Genomic DNA, 25,427 nt, shown 5'->3' on the forward strand with positions numbered 1-25,427 from the left:
GCAATAGTGGGGTGCTCCGGAACCTGGAGGAAGGATTTCCATTGCACGAGGATCAGCTACGGGGACTCAAACGCGAGAGGTTTGTCGCACGGAGGGTAACACTGCTTATTCAGCAAATCGCCCCGCGGCTAGAGTCTGCAGCGCACGCTGGGAAACGAGGAGATAGCGACGCAGGGATACAGCGCTGCAGTTTCTGCCAGCCGTGCAAGCACCGTACTCAGGGCTGAATTCTGGGTTCAAGACGGGGGAAGGAAGCGGTCCATCTCGGTTCTCCACACCGGTCAGACCACAGAGGAGGCCAGCGGCCACCATGTTGGAAAGCTGACGTCACCATCCCTGTTTTCGACTGACCGCAGCTCATTCAGCCATAGAACAGGTAATTTCAGGCTGCCATTCGCCAGCGGCTTGCAGACAGATTTCTCGGGCTCAGTGCCTGGGTGCTTCTTAGAGCCTGCTCTTATCGGAGCGAGCACCGAGCGCGGGGCGGCCGAGTTCCGGCTCCCGGAACCGCCCTGGCCCAGGGCTGGGGAGCCTGCGGAGGCTGCTTCTTGGAGCCTGCTCTTATCAGAGCATACACCGAGCACGGAGAGGCCGAGTTCCGGCTCCCGGAACTTCCCTGGCCCAGGGCTAGGAGCCCGCGGAAACTGCTTCTCGGTCCGGGTCCTGCTGAGGGCCGGTCAGGACTCACCCGTTGCTTTGGTTGCCCGGTAAGGGGAACGAAATGCTGCCATTCACATAGGATACCAACATGGCAGAGATCTGATGTCATCAGAAAGCGGCGGAGGAGAGAACTTCATCAATACCAGCGGCGACAGAAACAGTTGGTCTCCTGGTACGGGGGGCAGGCACAGACACCCGAGTCTCTCTCGATTTGTCGTCGAGCCAGAGGGGAGGAGCCGGGCCGCCGCCAGCGCCCGAAGCAGGCCCAGCGGCTCGCTGGCGTGGTAACCGCGTGACCCCAATTGGAGAGGGTGTGGAGCGGAGCCGCCACCCACGCCCGCAAGGTGGGCAGACCCGCAACCTAGTGGTACACGGGCGTGGTAGGAAGGGCAGGGCAGAGCCGCCGCCCGTGCTTGCAAGGTAAGCAGACCTGTGACAGACTGGCGGGTCAGGCCCAGCGGCCTGCCAGCGTGGTACACACATCACCCCAACTGGAGTAGGGGCAGAGCAGATCCTTCACCCACGCCCGGATCAGGCCCTGCCGGTGTGGTGGTCATGTGACCCCAATTGGAGTGGGGGCGGAGCAAAACCGCCACCCGTGCCCGCAGGGTGAGCAGACCTGTGACCAACCTGCAGATCAGGCCCAGCGGTCCGCAGGCATGGTAGGAGGGGCAGGGCAGAGCCGCCGCCCGCGCCTGCAAGGTAGGCAGACCTGCGACAGACCGGCGGATCAGGCCCAGGAGCCTGCCAGCGTGGTACACACATCACCCTAATTGGAGTAGGGGCAGAGCAGAGTTGACGCCCATGCCAGGAACAGGCCCAGCGACCTGCCGGCGGGGTAGTCACGACACCCCAATTGGAGTAGGGGCAGAGCAGAGCCACCACCCGTGCCCGATAGGTGGGCAGATCTGCAACCGACCAGCGGGACAGGCCCAGTGGCCTGCCGGTACGACAGACATGTCACCCCATTTGGAGTAGGGGCAGAGTAGAGCCGCCGCCCTCGCCTGCAGGGTAGGCAAACCTGCAACCGACCGGCGGATCAGGCCCGGTGGCCTGCTGGCATGGTACACTCGTCACCCCAATTGGAGTAGGGACAGAACAGAGCCGCCGCCAGCGCCCAGAACAGGCCCAGTGACCTGCGGGCGTGGTAGTCACGACACCCCAATTGGAATAAGGAGAGAGCAGAGCTGCCGCCCGTGCCTGCAGGAAAGAAACGCAAGCAGTATGAAAAGACAAGGAAAGAAAGGACCACAAGCAATGCAGGTCAACGCAACTTTAGAAGAGGTAACAGCTGCAGCAGATGGAATGTCACATAAAGAATTCAGGATATACATGCTTCAGATGATCTGGAGTATCAAGGAAGACATTAGACAGCAAAATCAGACAATGAAAGATCACTTCGACAATGAATTACACAAACAAATCCAGGAAGCAAAGGATCAACTATACAGGGAGATAGAGGTTATAAAAAACAAACAAACAGAAATCCTAGAAATGCAGGAAGCAATAAACCAACTTAAAAACTCAATGGAGAATACTACCAGCAGAGTAGAACACTTTGAAGATAGAACATCAGACAATGAAGACAAAGTATTTCAACTGGAAAAGAACATAGACAGCTCAGCAAGACTGTTAAGAAACCATGAGCAGAACATCCAAGAAATATGGGATAACATTAAGAGACCAAACTTAAGAGTCATTGGGATACAGGAAGGTACAGAGCTCCAAACCAAAGGAATGAGCAGTCTATTCAATGAAATAATACGAGAAAACTTCCCAGACTTGAAGAATGAGACAGAATCCCAAATCCTAGAAGCCTACAGGATGCCGAATGTGCAAAATCATAAGAGATCCACACCTAGACACATTATAATGAAGATGCCCAACATACAGAATAAGGAGAGAATTTTAAAAGCTACAAGGGAAAGGAAGCAGATTACATTTAGGGGTAAGCCAATCAGGATAACAGCTGATCTTTCAACACAGACTCTGAAAGCTAGAAGATCCTGGAATAACATATTTCAAACACCGAAAGAAAATGGGTTCCAACCAAGAATTGTATATCCAGCGAAATTAAGCTTCAGGATGGAAGATGAAATTAAAACCTTCCACGATAAACAAAAGTTTGAAGAATTCGCAGCTAGAAAACCATCTCTTCAAAACATCCTCGGCAAAACATTACAGGAAGAGGAAATGGAAAATAACAATGAAAACCAACAGTGGGAGGTAGGACAGTAAAGGGCGGGGGGGAATAATCAAAGAGGAAAACAAACCATGTTTAGTAACAGAAATAAACAAATATGGCTGGAAGAACAACACATATCTCAATAATAACCCTAAATGTTAATGGCTTAAACTCACCAATTAAGAGACACAGGCTAGTAGAATGGATCACAAAACAAGACCCAACAATATGATGCCTACAGGAGACGCATTTGATAGGAAAAGACATACATAGGCTGAAGGTGAAAGGTTGGGAAAAATCATATCACTCATATGGACTTCGGAAACAAGCAGGAGTGTCCATACTCATATCAAATAAAATAGATTTCAAGCCAAAGTTAATCAAAAGGGATAAAGAGGGACACTACATACTGCTTAAGGGAACCATACACCAACAAGACATAACAATCATAAATATTTATGCCCCAAACAATGGTGCAGCTATGTTCCTCAAACAAACTCTTCTCAAGTTCAAGAGTCTAATAGACCACCATACAATAATCATGGGAGACTTCAACACACCGCTCTTGCCACTGGACAGATCTTCCAAACAAAAGTTGAATAAGGAAACTATAGAACTCAATAACACAATTAATAACCTAGACTTAATTGACATATATAGAATATACCACCCAACATCAAGCAGTTACACTTTTTTCTCAGCAGGACATGGATCCTTCTCAAAAATAGATCATATATTATGTCACAGGCCAACTCTTAGACAATCTAAAGGAGTAGAGATAATACCATGCATCTTATCTCATCATAATGGAATGAAACTGAAAATCAATGATAAAATAAGGAAGGAAAAAGCATACATCACTTGGAGAATGAACAATAGGTTACTGAATGATCAATGGGTTATAGAAGACATCAAGGAGGAAATTAAAAAATTCTTAGAGATAAATGAAAACACAGACACAACATATCGGAATCTATGGGACACATTGAAAGCAGTTCTAAGAGGAAAATTCATTGCTTGGAGTTCATTCCTTAAAAAAAAAAAAAAACAAATAAATGATCTCATATTTCATCTCAAAATCCTTGAAAAAGAAGAGAAAAACAACAGCAAAATAAGTAGAAGGCAAGAAATAATTAAAATCAGAGCTGAAATTAATGAAATCGAAACAAAAGAAACAATTGAAAAAATTGACAAAACTAAAAGTTGGTTCTTTGAAAAAATAAACAAAATCGACAGACCCTTAGCCATGCTAGCGAAGAGAAAAAGAGAGAGAACTCAAATTACTAGCATAGGGATGAAAAAGGCAATATCACAACAGACACTTCAGAAATACAGAAGATAATCAAAAACTATTTTGAATCCTTATACTCCAATAAATTAGAAGATAGTGAAGGCATAGATAAATTTCTTAAGTCATATGATCTGCCCAGATTGAGTCAGGAGGATATAGACAACCTAAACAGACCAATATCAATTGAGGAAATAGAAGAAACCATCAAAAGACTACCAACTAAGAAAAGCCCAGGACCGGATGGGTATACAGCAGAGTTTTACAAAACCTTTAAAGAAGAACTAATACCAATACTTTTCAAGCTACTTCAGGAAATAGAAAAAGAGGGAGAACTTCCAAATTCATTCTATGAGGCCAACATCACCCTGATACCTAAACCAGACACAGACACTTCAAAGAAAGAAAACTACAGACCAATATCTCTAATGAACCTAGATGCAAAAATCCTCAATAAAATTCTGGCGAATCGGATACAAAAACATATCAAAAAAATTGTGCACCATGATCAAGTACGATTCATTCCTGGGATGCAAGGCTGGTTCAATATACGGAAATCAATAAATGTTATTCACCACATCAATAGACTTAAAAATAAGAACCATATGATCATCTCGATAGATGCGGAAAAAGCATTCGACAAAGTACAGCATCCCTTTATGTTCAAAACTCTAGAAAAACTAGGGATAACAGGAACATACCTCAATATTGTAAAAGCAATCTATGCTAAGCCTCAGGCTAGCATCATTCTGAATGGAGAAAAACTGAAGGCATTCCCTCTAAAATCTGGAACAAGACAGGGATGCCCTCTCTCACCACTCTGTTCAACATAGTTCTCGAAACACTGTCCAAAGCAATTAGACAGACGAAAGAAATTAAAGGCATAAAAATAGGAAAAGAAGAACTTAAATTATCACTATTTGCAGATGATATGATTCTATACCTAGCAGACCCAAAAGGCTCTACAAAGAAACTATTAGAGCTAATAAATGAATTCAGCAAAGTGGCAGGATATAAAATCAACACGCAAAAATCAAAGGCATTCCTGTATATCAGTGACAAATCCTCTGAAATGGAAATGAGGACAACCACTCCATTCACAATATCTTCAAAAAAAATAAAATACTTGGGAATCAACCTAACAAAAGAGGTGAAAGACTTATACAATGAAAACTACAGAACCCTAAAGAGAGAAATAGAAGAAGATCTTAGAAGATGGAAAAATATACCCTGTTCATGGATAGGCAGAACTAACATCATCAAAATGGCGATATTACCAAAAGTTCTCTATAGGTTTAATGCAATGCCAATCAAAATCCCAACGGCATTTCTTGTAGAAATAGAGAAAGCAATCATGAAATTCATATGGAAAAATAAAAGACCCAGAATAGCAAAAACAACTCTAAGCAGGAAGTGTGAATCGGGCAGTATAGCGATACCAGACTTCAAACTATACTACAGAGCAATAGTAACAAAAACAGCATGGTACTGGTACCAAAACAGGCGGGTGGACCAATAGTACAGAATAGAGGACACAGAAACCAATCCACAAAACTACAACTATCTTATATTTGATAAAGGGGCTAAAAGCATGCAATGGAGGAAGGATAGCATCTTCAACAAATGGTGCTGGGAAAACTGGAAATCCATATGCAACAAAATGAAACTGAATCCCTTTCTCTCGCCATGCACAAAAGTGAATTCAAAATGGATCAAGGAGCTTGATATCAAATCAGAGACACGCCGTCTGATAGAAGAAAAAGTTGGCTACGATCTACATTCGGTGGGGTCGGGCTCCAAATTCCTCAATAGAACACCCATAGCACAAAAGTTAATAACTAGAATCAACAAATGGGACTTACTCAAACTAAAAAGTTTTTTCTCAGCAAAAGAAACAATAAGAGAGGTAAATAGGGAGCCTACACCCTGGGAACAAATCTTTACTCCTCACACTTCAGATAGAGCCCTAATATCCAGAGTATACAAAGAACTCAAAAAATTAGACAATAAGAAAACAAACAACCCAATCAACAAATGGGCCAAAGACCTGAACAGACACTTCTCAGAGGAGGACATACAGTCAATCAACAAGTACATGAAAAAATGCTCACCATCTCTAGCTGTCAGAGAAATGCAAATCAAAACCACCCTAAGATACCATCTCACTCCAGTAAGATTGGCAGCCATTATGAAGTCAAACAACAACAAGTGCTGGCGAGGATGTGGGGAAAAGGGTACACTTGTACATTGCTGGTGGGACTGCAAATTGGTGCAGCCAATTTGGAAAGCAGTATAGAGATTTCTTGGAAAGCTGGGAATGGAGCCACCATTTGACCCAGCTATTCCCCTTCTTGGTCTATTCCCTAAAGACCTAAAAAGAGCATGCTACAGGGACACTGCTACATCGATGTTCATAGCAGCACAATTCACAGTAACAAGACTGTGGAACCAACCTAGATGCCCTTCAATAGACGAATGGATAAAAACAATGTGGCATTTATACACAATGGAGTATTACTCTGCATTAAAAAATGACAAAATCATAGAATTTGCAGGGAAATGGATGGCATTAGAGCAGATTATGCTAAGTGAAGCTAGCCAATCCCTAAAAAACAAATGCCAAATGTCTTCTTTGATATAAGGAGAGTAACTAAGAACAGAGTAGGGACGAAGAGCATGAGAAGAAGATTAACATTTAACAGGGATGAGAGGTGGGGGGGAAAGGGAGAGAGAAGGGAAATTGCTTGGAAATGGAAGGAGACCCTCAGGGTTATACAGTGGAGGGGGTAGAGAGAGAGGAGGGGAGGGGAGGCGAGATGTGGGGAGGGGGGATGGTGGAGGATGGGAAAGGCAGGGGAGCACAACAGACACTAGTATGGCATTATGTAAATCAATGGATGTGTAACTGATGTGATTCTGCAATCTGTGTATGGGGTGAAGGTGGGAGTTCATAACCCACTTGAATCAAAGTGTGGAATATGATATGTCAAGAAATTTGTAATGTTTTGAACAACCAACAATAAAAAATTTAAAAAAAAGAATTGAATTGCTTGTGAGTAACTGAATTCATACAATAGAATGAAAAAAATATTGTTGGTTCCTACATATATAAATTTAAAGAAATATATGTATAAAATCTAATGTTTTTGTCAGTGTCTTAACAATGTTTTGAATTCTTACAAAACAATGGATTAAAATTCTTAGTCAGGTATATAACAGAGAAATCCCTCGTCTACTAATGCTACTCAGTTTTGATCTTCTTTTCGCCTATGTTTATGTAAGAGATGTTTTTATTACACACTTTTCTAAAGATTTTCCCTGTCTCAGCATGCACAACTATTCCAAGCAAAAATATGTCCCTAGTCTACCACAATATCTAGAGGCTTTGATCAATTTCTAGGAATTCTTAATATTAATGATTCATTTAGACTTGTGACAGTTATCAAACAGAGTGTATTATCTTCTAAAAATTAATACCATCAAAATTTCAGAATGCTTCCAATTCATTAAGTTCATAATTATTTGTCATCTACTTTGCAATAGATATTGCTAGGTGGGTGTACAATCAACCCTAGATTTCTTGCTTTTTTGCAGCAGAGCTGTGCAAGATCCTTCTAGAGTAGGAAGAGACTGGACCATAATACTCTCCACTCCAGAAATACCTGGAGTTAAATTGGTAGGAAACTAAGTGTTAACCAAAGCTAACTTTAAAGAAAAAGAGAACAAACTTAATTGTTTCATCTCTGAAATGCTCTGGGATAAGAAAAGCTTCCTAAATGGGGAAGAGGTACATTAGGGGAAAAAAAAATCATGCCCTTGAAATCCTTATGGCTCAAAGGAATTTTACTCCTTCTGAGTCCCTGGACATTCTTATCACATCAAAAGGAGCTGGGAGTTCCTGATGACAGCATTTGTATCTTCCTAATTTCAAAGGAGGAAACCCTTATTTAGTCTGTTTCATTCCTCCCTCCTCCTCCTCCTCCTCTTCATCTTCTTCTTCTTTTTGACAGATAATATATACATTTTGAATTTTGCCCAGCATCAAGTATAATCTTGGAACAGTAGAAAAAGAACATGTTCTTATTATTAAGGTACATACATGTACAGGTAATAGTGCTCCTTTTCTGTTGATACAGGAATGTTTGTTTCTCACTTATATATTAGACATTAAGAATTAGTAATGCAATTATCAAGAATACAAGCAATAATAATTGTTGATGAGGATGTAGGGAAAAAGGTATACTCATATATTGCTGGTGGCACTGCAAATTGGTGCAACCACTATGGAAAGCATTACAAAGATTCCTTAGAAAACTTGGAATGGAACCACTATTTGACCCAGATGTTCTATTCCTACGCATACCCAAAGGACTTAAAATCAGCATACAATAGTGACACAGCCTTATCAATGTTCATAACAGCTCAATTCACAATGGCTAAACTGTGGAGCCAACCTAGATGCTCTTCAGTAGATGAATGAATAAAGAAACTGGTATATATACAAAATGGAATATTACTCAGCATTAAAAGAGAATACAATTATGGCATTTGCAGGTAAATAAATGGAGTTGGAGAATAGCATGTTAAGCAAGGAGTAAGTCAATACCAAAAAAACAAATCCTGAATGGTCTTTCTAGTAAGTGGATGCTGATCCATAATGGGGGTGGGGGGATGAATGGAGGAAATTTTATTGGGCAAAGGTAAGGGAGGGGAGTAGAAAATATGGGGCAGGAAAGATGATAGAATGAGATGGACATCATTGCCTAGGTACATGTCTGACTGTACATATGGTGCAACTCTACATCATGTACAACCAGAGAAATAAAAAGTTGTGCTTCTTCTGGGTACAATGAACTAAAATGTATTCCGCTGTCATGTGTAACTAAGAAGAACATATAAAAAATAAGTCTTTAAATTTTAAGCCCTTCACGACCTAAAGATCTGTAAACATGTGCTGTCTACCGGTTGTTCTGCAAGCAGAGAATGAAAATGGATAATACAGAAGCAGACTCCGATTGGTGGAGGCTGTAGTGAGGATTTTCCAGGAAAACCTTCTGTGAATGCATGAACACATGAAATTTTGAGATACTTTAGAGAAACTGAAGTTGGTTCAGTATTTCTACTGGGAAGCATACATGTAAAGGTGTATCAAGAAGTGATATAAATATGATTCAGGAGACTCCTGCCTAGGTTGGCGTTTTATCAACACAAGAGGAAAACAAATTAGATCCTTGCCTGTGCGAGCAGAATTATGCAAAGCATATTGTGTAGTCACTATACACAGTAAATGATTGAGAAAATAGGCACATGTCATGAAACCTTCTGTGAAGAAAAGTAACAGGGTGCTATCACAGAGTATAATAGGTCATAGTGAGTTTTTGTTGTTTTCTGTGTGTGTGTGTGTGTGTGTGTGTGGTGTGTGGTGTGTATTGGGAATCAAATCGAGGGTTTCACATACGCTGGATAAGCACTCTTTCACTAGGCTACATCTCTAGTACTGTAGTGAGATTTTAAGGATAAAAGACAATAAAATTCAACAAATTGGGGCTGGGATTGTAAGACCTGAGAAATGGCAATAGAGAACAACAAGTACAATGACTTCAGGTGAGAGCATGCTTGACACAATCTAGAAACTGCTAGAATGTTGCTAAAAGAGTTACAGCGTGGTGAGTGAGGAGTGTCATGAATTGGAAAATTGAGAAAGGCCCCAGGATGGGAGACAAAAGGATTTTAAGAAGCCTGGATAAAGAGTTAGATTAGATTAAATCTTAAGTGGTCTAATAATTATATGAAAATATGTTCAACATTATCAGCTATCTGGCTGGAACTGTAATTCTACATAAGATGCAATGCTTACACTAAGAAAGTAACAAAGAAAATTACTCAGTGTTATTAAAACTCAAATGAATGCACATTCTCATATTCAAATAGTTTACATGTAATTGATAAGTGCTCTGGAGGGAAAGTTGGTAGTCTTTATCAAATGCATATTCCTTTTGATTCAGAAATACAACTTCTGGGAATAATTCAGAAATATTCAAATTCATTTAAAGATTTATATAAAATGCAAACCACTCAAATGTTCATTATTTTGAATAAAGTATTACATTAATGCATGTGTGAAATATCAATTTTATGGAATATTATGTAGTTATTGCATCAGTAAACTTTCTATTGTCTGTATAATGCAAGCTAATTTTATAATTTGAAAAATCTCATAGAAAGTTATATAAAAAACTGTTATAACTTATCTATTTCACCTATGGAAATAACTTTGCAAGTTTCTAAGTATGCTAATATATATGGGAATAACTTCATTCTATTATTTAAAAGATTGTACAAGGAATTGGTACATTTTGTAAATGATATATATATACTTAAGGTTTTTTTAGAGTATGTATTTCAATTTACCTGCAACTTATATAAATATTATCCTAAGAGAATATTTATACTTATCCTAAAATGCATTCAGCTTGTATAAATACATCATATCAAATTTATTTCCTTATAATAGTGAGCAAACAGCAACAATTGGTATATTTCTCATCTATTGATTTTTAAATGCTTCTTATATACTATGATTTATTTCTGTTTTTTATCACTTTTTAACCAAACATTAGAGTTTTTGGTAAAATCAACCAATTTGTTAACTGAAATAATTACTGCTAGAGAAACAGGAAAAGACTGGATGTGTCTTAAGATTTGACAATTATTTCTATGGCAGGGTAAAACCTACTGACATTGGGGTAGATAAAAGGCATTCCTTTTTGTGATTTGCATTTCCAAACCAGAGAAAGCTGCCACACAGAACCACACAGGGACAGGGTAATGGCACATTGTCATTGTAGAAGGTAACTTATATATGGCAGATGGATTGTGTTTAGCTAGGTTTGATGGGCTCCACTATGTGATTAATTGGAATAACTTTGCAGGCTCCTAGGTCTAGGCCTATCCCTTGGTTTCTGTTACCTGGCTCTAGGGTAATTAGGGATGCTAAATAAACAGTGAGTGAGTCCCTGAGTAGCAACTTGATAAGGGAAGTGTTTGGGCTGAGGACTTAATCAGCTGCTTAAGAAGGGAAACTAGACAGCCTGTAGCAACAACCTCAAGTTTCAGTTAATATAGTATCTTTTAAAGAAAGTATGGAGGTTTTATAACAGGGCTCCACTTCATGCTCTGAATATATCCCTTACTGCTCTGCTACTAGCTTACTTTAAAGCCAACATTTTTTTTCCTCTTTTCTCTCTCCCTTTCTGTAACCAAAAGGGGAGCAAGAGTAACCTTCCATCTTTAGGCAAGTTACCTGTCCTTTGGCTCCCAGACCACAGGAATGAAAGAATCCAGATTCCAGGGCTGGTAGGAGAGGATCTAAAAAATGTCTATCTATCTAGTCTATAAATGACTTATGAGTCCTGACAGGGCGTAACTTTGTATCCCTTTTTTAAAAGTCCAAGGTTCCTCCTGGCAATTTGAAACACAGCTTTTTGTGTACTCTTTGTCATCAAAACAACAAAACTTCTTTTTTCTTTTTATCAAAACATTGTCCTCATTATTGGATCTTCATCAGGGACATAAGACTGAGCTACTGGTATCAATTTTCAAAAACTTTAAAATTAAGACTTCCACTAGGCGCAGTGACACATACCTATAATTCCAACAACTCAGGAGGCTGAGGCAGGAGCATTCCAAGTTCAAAGCCAGGCTCAGCAATTTGTGAGACTCTAAGCAATCTAAAGAGAACTTGCCTCAAAATTAAAAAAAAAAAAAGAATGAAAAGGGCTGGGGATGTGGTTGAGTGGTTAAGTGCCCCTGGATCAATCTCTGGTTAAAAAAAAATAACTATTACGTGATACAGTAATTTCATTATTAGATGTTAATCCAAAGGAAATGAAAAGAGACATATGTGCTTCTGTGGTTTTTGCAACATTATTTACAATAGCCAAGATACCAAATCAATCAAATGTTCATTGACAGATGAATGATAAAGAAATTGTGGAATACTATTCAAACTTTAACAAAGAATGGAAGCCTATCATTTTTTTACAAAATGAAGGCAAAATAAGCTAGGTACAGAAAGACAAATACTATATGATTGTTCATGGAATCTCAAAAAACAATTTCATGGAAATAGAAAGTGGAATAATGGTTATTGGAAGATAGGGTGTGTTTAGAGGAAAGGAGGCTTAAAGAAGTTGGTCAACAGGTACAAAGTTACTGTATATAGAAAAAATTCCTTGTGCAGTAAAATTATATGAGTTGACAATATTATATAGAGTTGATAATAATGCATTGTATATTTCAAAATAGCTGAAAGAAATGAGTTTTTAATGTTACACAGCAGAGACAGTAAATATTTGAGATAATGGATATGCATTACACAATTTATGCATGTATCAAAACATATTTTTCTCCATAATTTTGTATTTATACATGAAAAACATTATATTTTACACCATAATTCTGCATTTATACATATATCAAAACTTAATATTGACCCCATAATTTTGTATGTTTTCAATTAAAAATAAAACTAAAGATAGACAGATTGATTGATTATATGGTACTAAACAGGAAAAAAAAGAAAAAGGAGTAATGTTGTGTGTTAAGAGTTTATTCCAAGTGGATACTACTCTTTCCTGAGAAAGTAGAATTCCACATATGGATGCTCCTTTTGAATCAGCTATCCATAAGCCATATAAAGGGTTTGGTTATATGATTAAACACAGTAATTACTCATTAGAAAATACTGTAATTATTAAACCTAAAGGAATTATACCTGGCTGTTTTATGGGTTATCCAAAGATTCTATGGAAGCATGGTTTGATCCAGCAGGGAAGAAAATGGTGATAAACTTTAAGTCAACACCAGTAGGAGACTGACTACATGAGCAAGACATATGCTTGTATTTTCACTATGGTTCTGGCATCTATTTTTCTCTTACTCATGCTTTGTAGCAAAAGGAAAAAGATCTAGAAGTTCCCTGAACGTCTTTCACTTAAGAGCTTATTCCTATTATTTTGGGACATAGACAGCCATATATATATATATATATATATATATATATATATATATATATGTATATTTTTTTTTGTTTGTTTGTTTGTTTGTTTGTTTGTTTTTGTTTTTGCTAAGAAGTCAAGTTTAATTTGCTTTCTTTTCCCCTTCTCGTCAACTGGCCAAAATACAAATGCCAGGGCAAATGCAACAACCAGCAAACACAGATACCATCATAACTACATGATGTTGCCAAGTAGGAAACCCTACATTGAAAATAACAGAAGTCCCCATAGCAACCCCAGAAGATATTGTGGGTAGCATATTTAAAAGCTTGAGGTGATCTTATAATTAAAGTATATGCATCCCTTATAATTGAAAATAAGTTTTTGTTTTTTAGCACTGACATTTACTAAAACTCAATGAGTAATTTTTCTGTCTATTTTATATTTATAGTGGATTGGGTAATTTCATAAATCTTTCATTCTGAACTTCTATAATATGTAATTGTTATCAAGGAGTTCCTGATGAACCTTAAATAAAATTTGCCATTTTCAATTTTTTAAAATCTACAAACAACTTTCAAACTTTGCTAATCAAATTCAAATTCTGATAATAATAATTATTATTCTGGTAATGATAATAAACTCCATGACACTTCTCATTCTTTTTTTTAATTTGTCCTTTTTAGATATACATGACAATAGAGTGCATTTTGACATATTTTATGTACATGGAATATAACTTATTCTAGTTAGAATCCAGTTCTTGTGGTTCTACATGATGTGGAGTTTCACTAGTCACATGTTCTTATGTGAACATGGGAAAGTAATGTGCGATTCACTCTACTCTCTTTCCTAGTCCCATCCTGCTCCCTTCCTTTCAGCCATAATTTTGACAGTGCCTATCAAACTATGTATATTTGTTTTTAAATAATGGATATAGTATAATAAGTCTCTTTAAAGAAACAAGCCTTTATCTGAATATTTACAGAAGAACTCAGCATAAACAGTGAATTAGACTTCAGCCTGCCAAACAGAACATACAATGAGGTAGGATGAAATGTTAAACACTGGTATTTTCTATAGGACAAGAGTCAGTTTGTTTATTTTTATTAAATTAACTACAAAGAAAAACTAGATTGAAGAAATCTATAGATTAAAGTAAATATAGGATATATACCAATCAAATATAAAATTATTTGGATCTGGATTTAAAATGTTAAAAAATGCCTTCCTTTGGAACTGAACATGTTAGTCAAGTAAGTAGATACTTGATAACAATTAGTAGTGTATGTATTTGTGTGTGTGTAAACTTTTGTGTAAAATCATTTTCTTGTGGTCATGTTGAAAAAGTCCTTATTCTTGTGGATACAAGCTAAAATATTTCAAAATTAAATAATTTATATGTTTCATTTGCTTCAGATCATCAGGTATAGATGGAGTCAAAGTAAATCAGGATCAGCCTCCAACTGACAGTTTGTTTAACTAATGTGATGGAGTTTCAACATACCATTAAGTCCAAATGACATATATATTTTAAATTCTCCATAACAAAGTCTTCATTGTATCTCCAATGTGAAAATATCAGCATAGATGGGAGAATAATTTGTCACTTTATTGAAAGGAATGGCTAACTAGTGGAACATTAATTAAGTGAACCATAGATAACTAAATAGGAAGTGACCCCAACCCCTAAGTGTACCCTTAGTGTAGAATCAGGGAGATGCAACAGGAAGTGAAGTTTATTTCCTTTCTATGAAACATTTTATATTTTGTTTAGGTTGGGAGAACAAAACTTAAGTTCAAATAGCTCTTATATAGTTTTCTTTATAATGACTTGAGTAGAATCACTAGTTACCAAGGAAACTGAGCGTGTGGTTGATACTATCACATCTTTCATTGCACTCATGACACTTCCTCATCTTTTTTAGTTCTGAGGTTTGAGATGATGTTTAATTTGGCTCTTTAGCTCTCAGCTGTATATTCTATCTCCATGCTACTGTTATTATGTGAGAGCATGAAAATTTTAAGTAACTATGTAATTAATGTATTTAAGATAATTTAAAGGCAAGAGATAGATTATACAAAACAACTTTTAAATAAATAAATTATTTCAATTAATAATAAAATTTCAAAGCCAGGCATGGTGGTGGATCATTTCAGCAACTCAGCAGGTTAAGGCACGAGGATTGTAAGTTTGAGGCCAGTCTCAGCAACATTGAAAAATCTTATCTAATAAATAAATGCATATATATATAAAAAAATTTAAATTAAAAAAAGGCCAGGGATGTGGCCCAGTGGCAAAGAGGGTTCAATGTTCAATCCCCAGTACCAAAAAGAAGGAGAAGGAGGAGGAGGAGATGAGGAATAAGACGATAAAGATGAAGAAGAAAATTCTGATGTAGGCTGTCAGCAACTAAAAGTTAATGCATTTTACATCTATAGGCATTCACTTTAATTTAAAGACTTCTGGCAGTATTTAGTGTTATCTATACTCATTAATAGTATATTGCCTTTCTTGAGGTTATTAAGTTAACGGAATCATAAATATTATCTACCTTTAGCAAAACTCTACAGTTTCATTGCTTTTCCTCTATTATAACTTTTTTCATCCATGACTGTAGTCTCACTTTGATAGTAGGTTCTTAGTCATAAATAACCTTTAAGATTTTTAAAGGGTCAGTGTATGTTTTTAATTAAAGTTTCATCTTTTACAGTACCATATTGGTCACATGCCTTTTTATATTAACAAAAATAAAAATTCTTAATTAATTTTTAAAAATCAAGATGTCTGTTTCAAATAAAAAATGACCAATTGTCATTGAGTAGACTAATTAAGATAACATTGTCATTTGGGATAGCTATAAAATTCTGACTTCTGCTTTTGCTGGTGGGGTAAAACATTTCAAATTAAAGACAAAGGATCATAAATGTCATCTAATACCTAACTCTATGGACTTTAAATCAAATAATTCAAAACAATGTAAACTATTGTAAAAAATTGTATTAATTTGTATTTTTACTTGAATTGACAATTTCAATTCAAGAAAACTATCAATTTTGTTAATCTCAGTTAAAAAGACTGTTAATTTCAAGAAAAAATTATATTAATTTGTATTTTTTCTTACAATAGTGAATATTGTCTTGAATTATTTGATTTAAAGTATGCAGATTTAAGTATTAGGCAGTAAGTGTTTCTATGCATGGTTGCACATGCCTGTAATCCCAGCAGCTCCACAGGCTGATGTAGGAGGATCACAAGTTCAAAACCAGCCCTAAGCAATTTAGTGAGGTCCTAAGCAACTCATTGAAATACTATCTCTAAATAAAATATAAAAAGGGCTGAAGATGTGGCTCAGTAGTTAAGCACCCCTGGGTTCAATCCCTGGTACCAAAAAATAAATAAATGAAAGAAGAGGCTAACTGCACCTGACGAAAATAAAGGATAAGTCCCCCACCCTTCCCTTTTCTAAGAGCATTTACCTTAAGAAAATTTGTGATTTTAACTTCTGACTCTGTATCTTTGAATAATATAGCTTAAATAGATAAGCTTCATCTAGAATATTGTTAGTTGTGTCATTCTCAAGATCTTGGGAATACTTCCTTCGGAATGCTGTACTCCTATTTCCCAGTTTCTGTGGGAATGTAGAAGCCTAACTTCCATGGCTGCCTCCCTCCAAGTTGCAAAACTATCTATTGACATAAATATATGAGTGTTTATTTTTTCCTTTGGATATAGTCAATTGGTTTACCAATATAATCAACCCCACTGTGAAGTAAATTCAGGATGAACAATTGTTGTCAATCTTTTTCTTGCAGGCACAGGCGTGTCTTGGGCTGTGTATCTGCTTGGATGTATAAAAGGTTATAGTTTTTACTTTTGCATTATCTTCTTTGTGATATGCATCAGATTCTGACTGAATGTTTATTCAATGATAATATCATTTCTTTTCTTCCTTTGCAGAGGGTTTCCAGGGTTAGGAGTTTGTTTGATTTTAGTTATTTTACTCCAATGCTACATATTTATTTTAAATATATAGTGTAATTTTCTATATTGCATCTCTGCTCCATGCCACAGTCTTACATTTTTTATGCTAATATACTGTCTTTCCATCAATCCACATCTAATTGTCCCCAAATGTCAGTAATAGTGGTTCTTAATTATCTGAGCACTTAGATAAAGTAGAGATTTGTTAGGAAACCATCCTGCTGGCTCCATGTCCAGTGTTTAGCACACTAAGTTCCAGCCAGGAATAGCTCATGTGGTAATCCAGGAATGTGTTCTTTCTTGGACCATTTATTGCAAACCCAAAACATGTTAAGAACATTTTTTTTACCAGCTTTGTCTCTCTTTGTTTTACTATGCTTTTGATATCCTAAATTTAATGTATAGCTTTTATTGGATATTTTAATGGATATTATGGCTATATGGATGTGTGTGTGTGTGTGTGTGTGTGTGTGTGTGTGTGATATGTATCCATTAAAATCCCTTTAAAAGCCAGGAAAGAGAGTGCACATCTATAATCCCAACTATTTAGGAGGTTGAGACAGGAGAATCTCAAGTTTGAGGTCACTCTCAGCAAATAAGTGAGAACCTGTCTCATAATTTAAAAAATAAAAGAAAAAGAAAAAGAAAAAGAACTGGGGATATAGCTCAGTGGTAAAGCACCCTTTTAACATTTTTTTTGGCACAACCAATAATGCTTCTGGGGAACAGCAAATATATAAGATATGTAAGAAAGTAAGAAATAAATAAAACGTTCTCCAGCCCTTTTTATATTTTATTTAGAGATAGTATTTCAATCCTATCTATGAATCCTATGCTGAGGATTCTGTTTCCATTAAACATTAGCTGAGATCCACACATCCCACATTGTTTTAAGTTACTAACTTAAGTGAATATGTATTATTATTCTGTGAAACTTGCTTGTCTTTCTAGTCAATTAGCTGTGAAGACAAATTGCCAAATTAGATTTTAAAACTGAAGATAAATTGCATAAAAAATAGGCTATATGACCACTCCTAGAGTACACTCCTAGAGTTTTTATTTTTGCATTATCTTCTTTGTGATATGCATCAGATTCTGACTGAATGTTTATTCAATGACAATATCATTTCTTTTCTTCCTTTGCAGAGGAAGAAGTTGTTAACTATATCCAATAACTTTAGAAGTTTAAAAACAAATGGATTTTTCCTATTAATCAGTATTTAATTTCTTGGACTATGCATAGCTTAGTCCTGGGCTTGATCCGAAGCACCACAAGAACTAAACAACTAAACTAAACTAAAATATATTTTCTCAAGTCCTCTATCTTAAAAGTGCCTCCTCTTTTAAAATGTGAATACCAGAAATTCCAACGATTTTGACTTTGTTTCCCCAAAACTCACATCTTAAAATTATGATCAGTTTTAAGTTTATGTTAAATAAATATTTAATTAATGCTTAATATATGCTATGCATTAGTGTATTTGCTTTCCATGTATTTTCCCCAACAATTTTTTGAAATAATTGCTAACATTATTTTCACTTTTTAAAAGGGAAAACTGACAAGTGACTGCAGAGATCTTCTCGGGGATGCATAAACAGGATTTTCATCCAGACTACCTACCTACCTGGCTTCTGTACTGCATGCTCTAAAGCACCTAGGGCATTTAGCATAACTGCTAAATATGTTCTAAGATTTGGAAGCAATAAAGATGCATTGCTTAGGCTTTAAATTATTATAAATTACTAATTTCATAAAACATCATCTACATGGGATAGACTCAGCATAGTATAGTAATCACAAAATTTTCATAGGTTTAATCACTGATATATTTAAACTCTCTATAGATCTAAAAATGTAGATAAATATATAATATTTCCCCCAAATAATAAGCCATTTTATAAATAATATGAAGTTTCCACTTACTGCATCAAGTAATGTATTATTTTTCTGAAAAAAAAATGATTCTCAAAGTGTATTTCATGGATTTTCAAACATTCTCAAAGTAATTTCAGGGGTTTGCAAAGTGAAAGTCATTTCCATGACCCTTCCAAGACTCTATTTGCCTTTTATATCATGTAGACATTGTACTGATGATGTCATGAATGGTCACTGTATCATTCACTGCCATCAGAGCATTTAAATATCATATCTGTTAGGTAAGTTTTTCTTGCTAAGCTTTAGTAGTTTGTATTTTTTTAGATCCATTTTGTTCCCCCCTCCAGATCTGTAACTTTGATGGAAAACATGGTAAATGATTTAAAATTGAAATCTAAATGAATCTCTTATGCTTGGAATACATTAGGACGCTGTATATTTTTATTATTTGGTTACAAATTTTTAAATTACTTTAACTGTCAACTTTAAGACAGATTCTTGAGACTGCTTTCTTGATATTTGCAATGGTTCTTATTCTTGCAGATGGAAACTTACACTTCTTTTTATAACTAAACTCAACAGTAATACAGATGATGAGTGTTTAATAAATAAATTCTTTTATCTCATGTTCATTTTTATTTAAACAATTTATAAAAAGTTGCTATTTACCCTGTAAGAAATCTTTACATATTACAGCAATATGTAACAGAAATAAACAGATACAGGCAAAATAATGCCTTATTAATTGTTTTGTTGTTTTGCATGCTCTTTTAAAATATTTTAATACTTCTAAAAGATTCTATTTAGGTTTTGATAACTAAAAAAAATTAATTTCATGAATTACAAGATTTATTTCTGGACAATTGAATTGTGCAGTATACTTCCCTAATTTCCTGCAGATCCTAGGCCACCCAGCTGTATAACCTGAGTATTGCTTAGGAGATTTAAGTTTCATGATTGTTTCTCATGTTTCAATTCTTACATCTCTCTCAGTATGTATACATCTGAAAACAATCTACAATAGTTCTGATCTACAGTCAAATAAATATTGCTCTGAAAAGAAAAATAATTATTTTCAGATTGTTTAATCATTTAGGTAATTTTAAATAATAAAAATGGGGCTATTGCCTTAATATTTTATAAATGGCAATTTTTCAGGGAAAATTTACATGTTTGTGTAAGCCTATCTTTTCATAGATATAGAAAGATTCATTTAACAATACTGCACTATCATTTTCATTGTAATAAATTAATATATATCATAAATCAGATTTTCTAAGGACAACATTTGGGGAATACATTAACATGAAATAAAAGCCATAAATTTTAACTCTAACATAAACGTTGCCAAAATTTTATTAAAGATAAATTTTTATTTAGAGGTATGTGTAGACATTTCACCTCTTTGAATTCTGCATCATTTCAATGAATTGTTTTTTAATGAAAAATTATGCAAAATATAATGTATAGGATAATGAATTTATAAAACAGATGGCTTTGCCTGTCTTTTTGTATTTTATATCTTTAAATGACTTCATGCACTATCAATCCATTTGAAGCACAGAGAGGAGTAACCATTAAACAGTTTCCCATTCTTCTTTACTAATGATACTTAAAGGCATTTAATAACATTTGCTAATTGTGTAATGCCAATCCTCAAAAAATAATGTTTCAGTAGGAGTGTTTCTGCTGTGTTCCTTTTGTTTCCAGACAGTGTCTAACAAACTGGAATAATCATAATTGACAGAGCACAATGCATTGGGAAACATGTTGCTAGGAGAATTCTTTAAATGTCAAAAAATTTACCTTCTCCCTGGGGAAATCAATTAAGTCAATGGAACTTGTATTAAAATTGAAATAGAAAAATCATTTTGTAAATCTTGCTTTTGCCACATTTTACAGATTATAATAGTCTTATCAGAATGATAAAACCTTACATTACACTATAATAATGATGTGCTATTTCCAATGATCACAGTGATATTTTACTTAACTAATATTAATCATTTTTAATGCTACATCAAGAAAAATAATAAATTTCACATATCCTTTCATGAAAAAATGTTCAATGATAAAAGCAAAACACTTGAGGTCATCAAGTTGTCTTTAAATAATCATAATAATAAACATAGTGTTTATTACAAATTACTCTGCAGCTCTTCTATAGTTTCTCTTTCTGATTAAAAAGGAGAAAATAAAAACTTTACAAAACCCACAATACAGTGACAATAAAATCATTGTAAATACATATTGCTAAAACATCCCCAAGTATTTATTTTGCTAATAAAATTTATCAGTGAAAATTCATATTACCTGAAGTAATCATGATTTTTCTTCATGTAAAATTTTAGATAAATTGCCACCTTCTATTTTTGATCATTATTTTGTTAAATGTTAAAGTGTACTGAGTTCCTGTTACCTTGTAAGTTAAAATAACACTGAGTAAATTTCTAGGGTCCTCTTAAATACCCTTCTCATCTTACTTTGATATGTCACTCAATAGCAAATTGATTCAGCATTTGCTATATGGAGTTATTAGCAATCATTTATCTAACACATTATTCCATAATGCACCTTCAAAGAAGTAGCTGGCTGTTTACTACTTCAAGGCCAGCGGGAGAACCTCCTCCTAAGTCTGCTAAGATGGAGTCTTATGGAAAATAACTTAATCAGGAGAGTAATTATTCATGAGATTTATCATGTTTTGTGGGCTAGAGGCAGATGGCAGTCCTAAGGGTATTGCCTGCAATTAAGCTTAGGGTGTTTTTAAAGGCTGTGACTGATCGGGATTCATCTGAGGTTGTATTTTCCACAAAAATAAGGAGATACCATTATCATTATCATTAGGTTCTGGGGATTGAACACAAAAGCTCTTTGCCACTTTATTGCTTAGTTGCTGAGACTGGCTTAGAACTTCTGATTTCCCTGTCTTACCTTTTAGTCACTAGAATTATAGATGTGAACGATGACACTCAGCAGGACATTTTTTTTTTAAATTTGTTTTTAATTGTAGATGAACACAATACTTTTATTTTATTTATTTATTTATATTTGTATGGTGCTGAGGATCAAACCCTATGCCTCACAAGTGCCAGCAAACACTCTACCACTGAGGTACCCCTCCGGCCCAGGACATAATTTTTAAGTACATAGAAATCTCTGATTATATGATATGAATTATTTTGTAAATGTACCATTAGTGAGTAAAAACTTATTTTCTACATACCATAGTGTGACCAAAGACCTGTACATTTTCTACTCTTCCAATCTAGAGTGTTTTGAGTTTTCATATAAATTAAATGCTAATCAGCAAGTATTTGTAGTAGAAAAATGCACTCTTTGATTTTTGTCTAAACAGTTATTTAGTACAAAAGTGCATTTGTAAGATTTTCATTAATTCTAAGAATATTTCAAACAGTGTGCCATAAAGAATAAGTGTCAAGAAAAAATACTGTCTTTATAAATACTATATTTTGTTGACTTTATTTATAGTAGTCAACCTTACCCATGGTTTTGCTTTCTATGGTTTCAGTTACCTGCAAACCACCATGGTTCAAAAATATCAACTTGGAAATTCCAAATATAAACAATTCATAAGCTTTAATTGCTCACAGAGTAGTGATGAATCTTGTACTATCTCACTCAGTCCTGCCTGGAAAGCCAGGTCTCCCTTTTCCCAATGTATCCATGCTATAAATGCTATCTAACCATTAGTCACTGAATACTTGTCTCAGTTATCAGATTAACTGTCAACATTATTAAGTGATTGTGTTCAAATAGCCCTTATTTTAATTAATAATGTCAAAGCATAAAGAATAGTGATTCTGGAAATTCAGGATACCAACAAAAATGCATAAAGTGCTTTCTTTAAATGAAAAGGTGGAAATTCTTGATTTAATATAAAATTTAAAAATCAGACAATAAAGTAGCTAAGATCCTTGATAATTTATTATTATTAATCTCATTACGACTAATTTATGAGATAAACTTTATCATGGGAAATTTATTTGAAAAAACATAGTATCTAAAAGGTTTGATTCTATCTGTGGTTTCAGGTCTCAGAACAGAGTCTTGGAAGATACCTCTTATGGAAAGGTGAAGAGTACTATCCAAGTTACCTGCCTCCAAAGAAAATTTATGTCTGTCTCTGTGAGGTGGTCAATGCAGATCAATCTCAATCTAACCAATGGCTGAGATGTTTTCAAACTGTGCTTTAGTGTAAGAACTGTCCAATCCCAAATTTCCAATCCTGAAAGAGAAATACAATATTAAAGCAAATACTAAGTTCATTGAGATAATGACACTGAACAATAATCAGGCTCATTGGTAAAAGTGTTACCCAGTGTTGCTCCAAAAACAGGATAAAATCATAGCCAGATATTTTCTACCGCCTACCCCACATACTATTTGAATCTTCTCACACATCCAAGCTAGTTCATTAATGAGCCTTAATTGAAATCTTCATATTCTTTCTATACATCTTTCTGCTCCAATTATCTATATCTGCCTTAAATGCGGATTGCTGAAAGGATTCATAGGACTCAGTTCATACTCTAGATACTGAACACCAATAGAAGAAAAGGATGGATACTGAAAGGGCTTGGAAATCTTTGGTGCTTGCCTTTTATCTTTCTATGATTAAATCATTCTTACAAATGTATGATGTTTCCAAGTTCCTAAGCACTACTGAATTCACAAATCCTGATTCCAGTCTGTTGAGGAAAAAAAAAAAATATATATATATATATATATATATATAAATTGACCTAGTAATATTTATTTAAAAAAACAGTTTCTGGGATAATGATAAGATAAAATTAAAAATAAACAGTAAAATATAAAACCTTAAATACTTTGAAATGCATATGACTTTTAGATTAATGCAGAAATTTAAAATAAGATCCCAAATGTCAAAACACACGGGAAATGAGGATACTTTTTCTCAGAATCTATACAATATCATGCAATACATTCTAAAATTCCATCTCAAAACCCAAATAACTTAAAATGAGCTAATTACTACCAGTAATTACAGGAATTATTACCTGTAGTCCCAGATATTCTAGAGGTTGAGGCAGCAGGATTGGAAGTTTGAGCCCAAACTGGGCAACAATCTGAGAACCTCTGACAAAAAATAAAATGAAAATGAAAAAAGCTTAAATAAAATGTGGGAAAGCTGCAGAGAGTGATTACCATCAGAAAGACTAACTAAGTGATTAAGCTTTCTGTGACTCAAATTATTGATTATATGGAAAGGTAAATAAAGGTCAAATAGCTATCTAACAGAGTCTTTCACAGGTTAAATTAATTATGCTTTTAAAAAGATTTAGACAAATGCCTGATGTGGATTAAAAATTTAGTTACTATTATATTTCTTATCGGTAGATAATCTTCTACAATACACACAAAATTAACTCCAGACATTGTATTCTAAAGTAAGTAACACTCTTATAAATGCCATGTAAGAATTTTAAAGACCACATGGAAAAACCTAGGTGTAGAGGTATTGTTCAATTTAAAAAATCAAATTAAAAATCTTCAATTTACAAAAACAGAATAATTAAAAGTGACATATTTCTCTAGACTATAGTAAGCATTTGTTGCAAAATATGTGATTAATAAACTCAAGAGATAAACTGCAATTCTGAAAGAAATTATGATAATGCAGAGTATATAGAATTCTTGACAGTGGTAGTCGTAAACATCAACAAAATTATTGTTTTTCTTTATTAATATGTTTGATATTAATTAATTAAACTATTAGCTAATAATACTGAGAGTAAATATTATGAATTCAATATCAACAATATGCCAAGACTTTTCACACATGGACAAGAAAAGCATATGCAAATTAAGAGAATTGAGCAAATACAAAGAAAAACATGTTACAGAAAATTAAATCTGAATGACCAATAAATCTGAAAATGATAAAAACCAAAGGAGAATAAAAGGAAATTAAATAATAAGAGCATATTACTTTATATTTATCTTGCAGATGAATTATCCCCATATCCTAATCATCATCTTTATCTGGTAATATTTATTAGTCTGTTCATATGAGGAAATGAGCAGATTCACATAAAATTGGAGAATATTTGACTCTTATTAGTATTGTTTGTTGTTTTTGCTTTTATTTGTACTTTAGAAAATTTATCTAGAAACCTTATTTTTTTTTCTTTTAAGTACTGGGGATTGAACTCATGGGTTTGTTCTACCACCAAATTAGATCCTCAACTCTATCATTTTCATTGTTTGAAAGAGAATCTCCCTAAATTGCCTAGAGAGGCCTTGAACTCATGATCTTCCTGCCTTAGCCTCCTGAGTTACTAAGATTATTCAAGTGCCAACACCCTTAACTCTAAACCCAATACTTTTGAGGGCAGTTATCCTTCTCCTAGAAATCAGTTCCCTGAAACTAAAATCTTTAGTGCTGA

Source organism: Marmota monax, unplaced genomic scaffold, assembly GCF_021218885.2.
Source record: "Marmota monax isolate L192 unplaced genomic scaffold, Marmota_monax_Labrador192_F-V1.1 WCK01_AAM20220418_F8-fsc00006, whole genome shotgun sequence".
Lineage (NCBI taxonomy): Eukaryota > Metazoa > Chordata > Mammalia > Rodentia > Sciuridae > Marmota > Marmota monax.